Below are 10,788 nucleotides of genomic sequence, written 5' to 3'. Positions count from 1 at the left end.
TGAGTGCCCTGGTGTATAATCAATGGATATTAAGATGTTATAATCACAAGAGAGTTAGGCAAAATAGACTAGAACAATAAGGAGAATAAATGGAAGGCTTACCTACAGAAAGCACCAGAAGAAGGGATCTCCAGATGAGATCCTTCCCCACTGATAGCCAGCTCTTAAATAGGTCTAGGAGGGGTGGAGCCACCTCTTCCGGCAGCACAGGTGAATTGCCTTCACCTGTGCTCCTCTGGCTGACTCATGGCTCGCCTCACGTGATCAATCAGAGGTTCAGGCTGTGACCCAGCAGTTCCCATACACCTGGTGACATGATCTCAGGAAAGCAAGGCTCCTGCTCTGGGGACAGAGACAGAATCAGGAAAGCAGATGAAGTAAGTACCCCCTACCTCTGTCAGGCAGAAAGTGGTGCAGTGAAGAGCAACTTAGTCATGTACATTTTCACAGCATGGGAAGCTTCCCAATAACTCAAAGGAATCCTGCTGTTGGAAAAGCAATGGCTTTGATCAGAAATGGCTTTCAGATTGTGTCATCACAGATGAAGTCCTTTGCTCCTGAAGTCTGTCTCACCAGCATACGAGGGAAACCAGTGAGAAAGATGATGCCTGTGGACAGAACGAAATGACTTCATTTTCTGAAGATGACTGGGGATGAGTTTTCAGGGCCAAGAAACAATTAGTGCAGCCAGCTCTGAAGCTTTCCCACTGATCCCCATCAAGACATCTGCTGCTGCAGAATCCAGAAGTGAAAAAGCAAACAAACAAACAAAACAAAATCTCTGAACCAATCTGACCACTTTAATGTGGCCCCAGCTTCAGGCAGCCCTCTTTCTACTACACAGTTCCCTCAGGACTACCAAGGGTTAAATAAATCTATTTCTATGACAGACAGGTCTTTTTCTACTTGCCAAGCCATGATTCAGAGGAAATCCAGAGGCAACACAGACTTTGTTCTATACAGACTTTGAATCTTATGAACTCTGATCTATAATAAGGGCTCTGAATCCAAGAGCTCTTCCCGCTGTGTATGTAGGCTATTTCTGTTCCATGTAATTGTCTTCTGTGCCCCGTGAAGTCCATCACTAAGTTCACATCTGAATTTGTTTTGAAAGGCATTGAAATGAGAAGTGTGCAGTGGCCTCATGGGCCAGGGACACGGGTTTCCTTCTCATCCCAGAATTCACTTTCTGGCTCAGTTGCCTCTTCTACCAAAGAAGCCCACCAGCACAGCAAACCTCACCTCGTCATGTCCAGTGTGGAAATTTGTCTGAAGACAAATGGCACATGTTTTGTCACATCACATCAGCACCTTAATAGCTAGCAGTGGCTTACTGGAAAGGCTTGTTTCAATGATGAAGCAAGCCCTGCATTCTTCAGAAGGAAAAGCATCTGTTCATGAACGCTTGACTAATTTCTCATAATCTTATAGAAACAGCTTTCACCACTGGAAAAGCATCCCCAGCACAGCTAATGTGCAGTCAACAGTTGGCTGCCTGTCTTGTTTTACTGAGATCACCAAGAATGACACAGACGATGTAGGAACAGCACAGGCATTTCAACAGGAGAGACAAGTAAAAGGCATTCACTTAAAGTGAGGGCAAACAGAGTAAGCTGAAGCAGAGCTGGTGGCTCTGGGGACACTATAGCTCAGGCCAAGGTGTGATGCTGGGCCAAGGCAGTCCAGGGGCTGTAGGGGCAAACTTTCAGTAGGACAACTGCTCCCAATGACAGAATAATGTGAAGGTGGGAAAGTTTCCATCTGGGGGTCTGTGAGTTGTGCCGATCTCCCATGGACTTTGCCATGCCATGTTTGTACCCACCATCACTGTCCTGTGATTGTGTGCAGCTATGCTCCATCACCTTCCCTATTATGGAACTGCTCCCCTTGTCTTCCTCAGTGTGCTGTGGCAGAGGCCCTGCTCCCTGCGTACAGTCACTGCTAGTCTGTCTCCTGCCATGTGAAGAATAAATTGGAAGCAGAGGAACATCAAACTTCTGTCTAAATTTTACATTGCAGACTCCAGATTTGCAGCAAAAAGCTTTGTTACCTTTGTTCCCACCAGGAAATTCAAGCACAAGTATGGCTGGTCCCTGAGGCTAGTCCTCTTCAGAGATATTTCCCTTCAAAGCACAAAGAGCAGGGACACTCTACTTGTATCCCTCTCACTCATCGTGGAGCACAGTGATTTGTTTCAGCTCCTCCATCTGTGCCACAGAGATAAAGCGATTTGCCTATTGCAGTACAGCACTCAGAGATAGCTGGGTGGGAAGCACTCCGAGAGCCAGCCCTCACCTTTCTCCATCTGCAGTGCAATGGGTCTCCGAAGGAGATCAGCCAGGGGAACTGGACCTTCCTGCCATCCTTCATCACTTCCACATCTGCTGGCACCACGCCGATGCTCCCCAGGCATGCCAGTTCTCCACTGCTGTGGATGCAGAATAGGAGAAATGAAATATGCCTCGTGTGTGAGGGGAGGAGGGAAAGGGCAGAGAGGGAAATGATGCCTGCTATTTCCACATCTCAGGTATTTCATCATCATTACAGTTGCAAATGACAGTATACCATTTGCCAGGAGATAGAAGGAGATAGAATGAGGAAGCAGAGGGGAGAGGCTGGAAGAAGAAAAAGAGAAGAGATGGAGAGAAAGAAGATAAATATGTGCACAGTTTAAGAAAATGAAACAACAAACATACAAAAGAAGGAGCAGGGGCAGACTTTGAAAGCAACAGAGCAAAAATGGAGGAAGAGAGAACAAAAAGGTCTGACTGGACAACGTGGGAAAGAAGAAAGGTTCTCAGAGAATTAGCTGGCAGAGGCAGGAGCTGGCTCTTCCCATGAGTTCAGAGTACTGATAGGTTATTGATCTCGGAACCCAGTGTATTTCATACAGCAGTATTTTACTGCTGGGAAAGGCAGCTGATGTTTGAGAGGACAGGGGATGGGGTTCCTGGCAGGCTGCCTTCTGGCTGCAGGCAGCAGCAGCCTCACAGCCTTAAACCTGGGCTGCAGAATGCCAAATGCACAGAACAGGGACAGGGATTTAGGAGTCATCCAACCCTGTGGGATGGCGTTTGGAAATAAAATTAAAAATAAATAAATTAGCAGATGCAGAGAAACACAGAGACAGGCAGAAGTCATTTGCCTAGCAGATGCATCTTCTCACAGAGGTCAAGCCACTACCTAAGGCAGCAGCCTGGGAAAAATGCACTAACGCTTATTTGATGAAGAAATATTTTGGTACAGAATAACTGCATTTGCAAATACTGACAGAGAAAAGAAGATGGCTGCACTGAAACTAGAGAGAAGTAAAACACAGACCCAAGCTATCTCAGCTCACATTTGTGGATCATAAAGCAATGCAAGAACTCAGAGCACTACTTCCTGCTTGAAACAAGCCTCTGGCTTTTTGTCCACATCTGCAAACCCTTCTCAGTCCCAGCAGAGGTACCAGCTCTCCTGAGTGCTGTTTGCAGCCTCCACCTGGAGATCCTGCTATTTCCTTTCTCCTCCAGCCTCTGAGCCGTTTTGTTTTCAGTGATCTGCAGCGCTTTTATCCCTACCGCTAATGTCAGAGCTGCAAGGCAGCTGGCTGCTTGTTGACAGCAGCATCTTGGGACGGGTAGATGCAGACCTCTGGGCAACTTAGCAGAGTGCTCACTCAACAGCTCACAGAGCATGGCCTCCAGATTGATTTTGAAGCCCACAAGACCTCTGTCATATGCACCATCAGTGGTAAATCAACAGCAGCCAACAGGGTTTTGCACAAGTGTGCAATGAATGCAAATGGTGGTAGGTCTGATACGGGTGGAACACAAACCCTCAATTTGTTGTTTCTCATCAGAGTTATGTGGGTATCTGAGTAGCATGATACCACACCTGGGTGCTCTCTCACCGCAAGATCAGAAGCCAGAGCACCACAATAGGAAAGGAGCAGACTCCCTTCTGCTGCCTACCCACCCTTATCAATAGGCTAAATAGAGAGGTGCTAAAAACCATCCCACGCTCCATCAAAGAGCTGCAGGTGCTGGTTTTTCCCCAGGTGAAGGCATGCTCTTGCCCTGCTCCTCTCCCCCTGGGAGCCACTTTTCCCAACTGTGGTCTTTTGCAGTGGCTTTTTACAAAACTCTTAATGAATTCCATGGTTTGCCCCTTGCAGAGCCTGGATTAAACAGAATTTTAATGAATATTAGAAGTAATACCTTTAATTGAAAGATAGGCTCCGTCTGAAGTAAAATCTTGGCTCCACAGGAGTCAGCGGGCAGCTTGCCGATAACTCACTTGAGCCAGGGCTGTACCCATTAGTGTCAGGGCAATTTCAGCCCTTCCAGCTTTTTCACGAAAATGCCACAATTTGTTTTAATAACCCAGCTCCCTTTAATGAGCAAATTAAAGGAAGTTGGTGCAGAGCAGGAGGGAAAAATGGGATGGTGAGCAGAATACTAAAAATCTTCTGGTGGGGCAGCAGTATTTTTGTGATGTCCCTCTCCCTACAAATCAAGTGTGATGGCAGTGACGGCACCTTCACCCAGGCTTCATCTCTTGTGCTTGCCTCCAATGGGGCCTGGCTTCCCCCCAGTGAAGACCCCTTGCTGTAGCCCAGGTGTCGGTCTGGCAGGCACTTCCATTGTTTACAAAGAAGGGAGAAAGGGACTTTAAAGCAATCAGGAAAATACTAGCAATGACTTTAAGGACTGGTGAAGCCAAGTTGGTCAATCCACTGCTTTCATGGCAGAAGTGAAGATAATATGATCAATGCGGCTCAAGCCAGCAAGCAACATGCTGCTGCTTTCAGAATAACCTGTAAAGCATGGTGGAGGAGCCCTGTGGAGAGGGAATTACAATAATTGAACCTAATGGCCGTGTGGGTGTTTGCTGCTCTTGCAAGGTCATTGTGGGATGCAGTCAATAAGATGTAAAGCCTGTACAAATTGCTCAACTGGGGACAGAATTGGGATATACGTTGGTAACCCTGCCACAAGGCCTGCAGGACTGGAAGGACTGCTGCAGGATCCCTCACGCTTTGTGTGTGCAGGGCTGGGGGTGATTCCTGGCTGTGAAAAGGCCAGTCAAGGCACCTTAGCAAAGCTTACATGTGTGGAACAGGAGCCTGTTCTTAAAATTATAGGAGCTCTGGGGTGCTGAGAGAGCTGTGGTAGGTCATGCTGGACCATCCCCATCTTGCTGTAAGTAAAACACACCAACCACCTGACCACCATCAACTGGGCACTGTTCCAGAAAGAAGAGAAATGAGAGGATTGCCCTGGCAGAGTACCTCACAGATAACAGTATCTTGAGCCAATGGATTATGGCTGGACTCCTGCAAGCTGTTCCCATTTATATCACAGCCCTGCTTTAAGAAAACTTGAAATATTTTCCTGTTCATAAATGATCCCTCGTTGGAGGTTGAGTCCATTATTGCTACAGCTAAACCTATAACCCCGAGAACAGACCTAAGTGAAAAACAAGTGGCTGCACAGACTTCATGTACAGTTGGCTGCTGTAGTTGAGTATCCACAAGAAAACAAACACATTGGCTATGTTTTCTTTGAGTAAGCCTCCCTGCCCCTCCCTGCCTGCTTGTGAGAGCTCAGAGAGCCCATCTGAGCCAGAATGGATCCAGAATGGCTGCAGATGCTGAACTTGTCACTGGTTGAGCTCTGAGGTATCCCAGGTGCAAGGAGAGGATGGTAATTAACATGACCAGTGCATCCCATTGCTACTGTATTTTTGTTTCTAGCTCCAGGCAGTCTTGCCTCCGAAGGTCTGAAAGCCCTGTCCTCCCATTATCCTGTTCTCTGTAAGGTATTTCAGCATCTGATGTGAGCATCTGTTAACTGTTGGCCATTTTCTGATGGTGCGTAAGTGCCCTCTGTGGTCACTCAGTCTTCAGTCAGAAGAGCACCATGCTGGTCCTGCTGCAAGGACTGGAGAGAGAGCTTCAATTATAAGCACTTACTTTTGGTAATTCGTCACTTGGTACAAATGCTACCCTTTGAGATGCATTTTCTCTTGTTTCCTTTAGCCCACAGGTGGCATATTTTGTAAAGTCTGACAAAAAATCTCTTTGGCTGGTTTGTTCTATTCCAACTAAGAGGCAGGTAAAGCACAGCGGGTTATCTTCCAGATGTTGCATTTTCTCATCCTCCAGACTGATGCATTAACTTCAGCACATCTCTTTGGCTACTCTGCTCTTGCCTAGGTCCAATGCTGCCATTATGCTGGAGGATGATTTGGTTACAAAGAGCAGATTTAAGCTAATGTTATAAGCTTTAACACGTACCAGAGCCACCCACATGTGGGCATTCACTGTCCTCCCCAGGAGAGGCTCCAGCTCCCTTGCTTGCCCCGAACAGCCTAGATGGGCACGTGCCATTGAACTAAGAGGTTTGGTGGGACATGGGCTTTTTGAGGTGAGGTTCAGCAAGGGGCTGGGCTGCAGGAGCTGCAGCATTTTGGAGAGGGTTTACACCAGTCAGATTTGCTGTGAGGATGCTGAGGGGTCCATGAGGTTACTGCAAAGAAATTGAAGGTCCTTCTGTAGGGAGACAAAAATGGAAATGTTGACCTTGTCTGGAGATCAGAGATGGGCTGCAGAGCCAGGGGTTGACTTTAAGGAGCAGAGAGCAGAAGAAGGGCCTCTCTGTAGGTGCTTGCCCTCAATTTATCCATTTTCTCCCTATTAAAGTCATGGCGCTCCCTGGGGAAGGCAGCTCCAAAGCCAATCTCATTTTGTCATTTGAATGAAGCGTTTGATCTGAGAATTACTATTATTTAATATCTGACAGCCGATAATGCTTTTGGCACTGAACCAAAACATTTGGGAGAGCCGGCTCCTGGCCCCATGCTTTAGGACTACTGTTCCAGCTCCCAGTTAGTCACAGGACACCAGGATCCTGCTCCTAATGAAAAACGATGTGACGCATATGTGCTATGAGTCATTATAATGTTAACTACTGTTACTTCAAGCCCAGACATTGCCAGGATCGCTTTCCTCCCTGAAGATGATTCATGTGCCTCATGCGTGACAGTTCAGCCATTTTTTTGCTTATTCAAGTGAATTCCAATATTTTTAAAGTGTCTGGGGGACAAGACCCTTTCTGTTGCTGCTTGCTGAGCTGAATTTTCTTAAAATTTCCACTGCTGGTTTGCCTGGGAGCTTGACACTGGGAAAGAGACAAAGAGAAAAGCCCCAGAGCTGCAGGTCATCGAGCACAGGGGTATGCGGTGGGCACCTCGCCCTGCAAAAGGCTTGATCCCAACCCTCGAGTGTGAGCCCTGGGACAGGGCAGCAGGATGCTGGGGGTCTGCATGAGGCCCCAGACCACATGGGTGGGGATGAGGCCCCGCCACCCTGTGCCAGCACAAACAGGGTGCTCCCTGCAGTGCTCACACTGCTGCCGCTGGATGTCTTATTTCCAACCCTGCTACTTCCCTTTCATCTCAGGCTTCGACAGTGCTGTAAAGCCTCATTTCCAGAGACTTTGCCTCCTGCCAATATCTGAGCTAGGTGCTCCCCGGGGCTCCGTCTGTCAGAGTGCAAAGACAGTTTGTTCAGCAATTAGTCGGTGGGGAAGCTGCTTTCCAGCAGGTGACCGCAACCACAGGTGGTCTCAGATTTAGCTGTGGCTGGATGCAGCCCTCTGTGCTCATGTTGTGGCACAGGGGCTACTGCAGATTGAGGAACCTATGTCCACTGTGGGTCCTTCCCATGTCCTGTGGCTGGGACGCACCCACCCACACCTGACACAGCCTCTTTATGGGCCAGTTCAATCTGGCTAAAACCAGCAAGGTCAAAAGTGTTGGGTGAGCATTCAGCTGGAGAAAGCCCCCAGTGAGTCCCTTCCCATATGACCTCCCTGCATGGTTAACAAGCAGACACACACTCCCAGCTTCCTTTTTTCAAGAGGATATTACCTTTTATGTCCTGATTCACCATAAGGCTCTGTCTGCCAGTGAAAGCACTGGAGCATATGGTCCATTCGTTATTCTGGGTTTAGAGCTGCTTTGCTTTGCCAAAGCGATGCAGAGCAGCAGGCCTGCATGCAGGGTTCCCCTGTCTATGCTCTTCTCCTCCAGATGTCCTCCTGCACACACCCCTGCCCAGAATGCACGCGCCCATACCCACAGCTCCCTGCCTCTTCCTCATTGCTCTAAACCATGTCCCAGCACTGAGGATGCTGTTCTTCACTCTTCAGACTCCCCCTGGGTGGCTTCAGTTCAGGACAGCTCCTAAGAGGATGTTTGGGATTCACAGAAGTCTCTCACCCTCATAAGAATCATCAAATACCCCGAGCTGGAAGGGATCCACAATGATCATCCAATTCTTCAAAGGAACAGCTCCTCAATAAGGACCTACCCTTTCCCTCAAGGACCTCCATATCCCATATGGGAAGAGATCCAAGCAACCATCCTTGAGAATGGGAATTGCCATCACTGTCACATGCTTCAGGCATCTAGCAGGGCTTCCTAGCTGAGCTGAGGGAAAGGAAGGTACTGCTGAATGGCTATTCATGATATGCAAATCAAGAGCATAATTACCGCAGGATTCAGGTGCTCTGAATGGCTTTCTGAAAGCAGCCTCCCTGCTCCATCCATTTTCTGCCACGGGCCCTGCAGCAGCTGTGGAGCTGAGGCCTGTCCCAGAGACACCGTGGGGGCTGGGGACAAAGGGACGTCCCCTCAGGCTCCGATGCATTCAAGTGCTTCTGGCAGCAGCTGTCATTTCTGCTTAGCAAGAAGGAGGAGAATGACACTAATCCCAGAAGGAAGGTGTTCAAACAGATCGCAGACACAAGCTTTTCCTGGGCTTTAACTGGGGTATCCAAGCGATCAGGTGCTAATAGTATTAGAGGCATGACACACCTTCGTTCTGGCTGTTATGTTTTGGGTGGGGGGGGGGGGACCTGTAGCTTATATCTGCCTTCCTGAGCCCTCTGAGATGCCTGGGAACACCACAGACTTCATTCTGCACCCCAGGGCCCAGAGCTTCACCACTACAGTAGGCTTTTTAAAAACGCTTTTCTGTGTTTTTCATTATAAGTGATCAGAATTTGTCTTCTAATTGAAAACCTGGACTCGTCCATAACAGCTGAGTCACTACCAACACATACAGTAATATTTTTATTATTTTCTGTACCCCTTTATGAAAGCAAACTGACAACATATGTGGATTTTTTCCCCTCACCACTGTACATTAACCAGATGGTTTTCACTCTATTGTCCACAGACCCACCCACATCTTTCTTCCCTTAATGCTTCCAGTTAATTTAGAAACCACGAGCAATTATGAAGAGATGAAGTCGTTCCTTCCAATATGCTTCTCCTTCTACTTGTCCACACTTAATTTCCTCTCCCACCACGCTGCCCAATTAATTAGGTTTGGCTGATCCCTCCAAAGCTCCTCTCTCGATTCCAGCTTTCACTAAGCCGATCATTTTTAACAGCCACAAATATCAGCTAATCTCTGTCGCGTTCCCCCATCTCTGTGGTGCGGCCGTAAGATCACAGCGCTCGGCTCCTACAGACTCCTCCCGTCCCCACTGTGGCCCCGCTGCCCCTCTTGAGTGCTGTGTTTGCCTTTCATCTCCTCTTGCTTGCTTTCACTGCTTTCTGAGGATGCACCGCAGCTGAGCCCTCACCTTCATGGAGATCTTCCAATTATTTCAGGTTTTAGTAGATTCGGTCCATTCCTGGCGGTAAATCTTTCATCTCGGTGCTCCTCTTGTGGCTGCTGGCAGGAGTTCAGGCTTGCAGCATGCAGTGATCTGGTTTTTGGCCGTCAATAAAGTACTGTTACCAAATTTGTCATGGCATATTTATCTGTTGCTATGTCTGTAGCTAGATGAAGCCTGTGAAGCTCAGGACACGTTGGCAGTGAGCTTATAATGTTTGATAGAATGTAATCAAAAACAAAGGCCCACCTTCCTGTGCACAGCATCTCTGGAACGCTACCACAGCCTTTTACTCTCGTATTCTATGTCTACGGCAACATTTTTTTTCTAATTATTTTTTTAAAAGAAGCATCACTTAGCTGGTATAACAAGCCCAATGTGAGAGCACATCAGCTAATATTTAATGTAATGACATCTTATTTCCTTCTGCTGGATCCGTTCTCACCAGAGGACTCCCTTGCCACCTGCAGCTGAGAGCACGGGGCCACTCGTATACCTGTTTTTCTTTCCTTCTCCCCACTGGAAGCATAAATACAAAGTGATGCTCAGCAGGGCAAGAGCTCTGGATACTGTTGCTGCATCTGCCTCGAACCCTGGCCCTGTTGGGTGGTGAGGGGCCTGACAGGTAGCTTGCCCTCACTGTCCTGGGGTGCCCTGGCTCAATGCTGACTGTTGGTCATGTAGCCTTTACAGGCAGGATGGCACTCCTGTCACCTCCCAGGGACGCTTCCCCGCTGTGACACAGGCTGGAGAGCTGACCCCCAGGCTGTTTTATACCACGTCTCCCTTAGCACAAGCATGTACATCCCATATCTGTGAGTGTCTATGTTTCTCTTGGAGCTGCCTGAGGTCAGCGAGGTTTAGATTTGCGATGCTAATGTTGCCTTATCACCGCGCAGCCAGGAGAAGCAGCTCTGCTGCTAAGTACCGCCCGCAAAGTTGGCAAGGGCTAATCCCCCACCCGGCTGAGGAACTGCAGCGCTGCATTTTAATCCAGTGATTGCACACGGCCTTTGTGAAGGATGGCACTGCTGAAGCCTCTCGTGGGGGCAGAGATGCCATACGCCAGCAGAGGCAGCACTGGCAGCCATCAGCTATGCCCAGCTCCTGCTGG

This window comes from Centrocercus urophasianus, unplaced genomic scaffold, assembly GCF_019232065.1.
Source record: "Centrocercus urophasianus isolate 14NV4802_14NV808 unplaced genomic scaffold, USGS_Curo_1.0 seq_14, whole genome shotgun sequence".
In the NCBI taxonomy this organism is placed as follows: Eukaryota; Metazoa; Chordata; class Aves; order Galliformes; family Phasianidae; genus Centrocercus; species Centrocercus urophasianus.
This window is presented reverse-complemented; position numbering follows the sequence as displayed.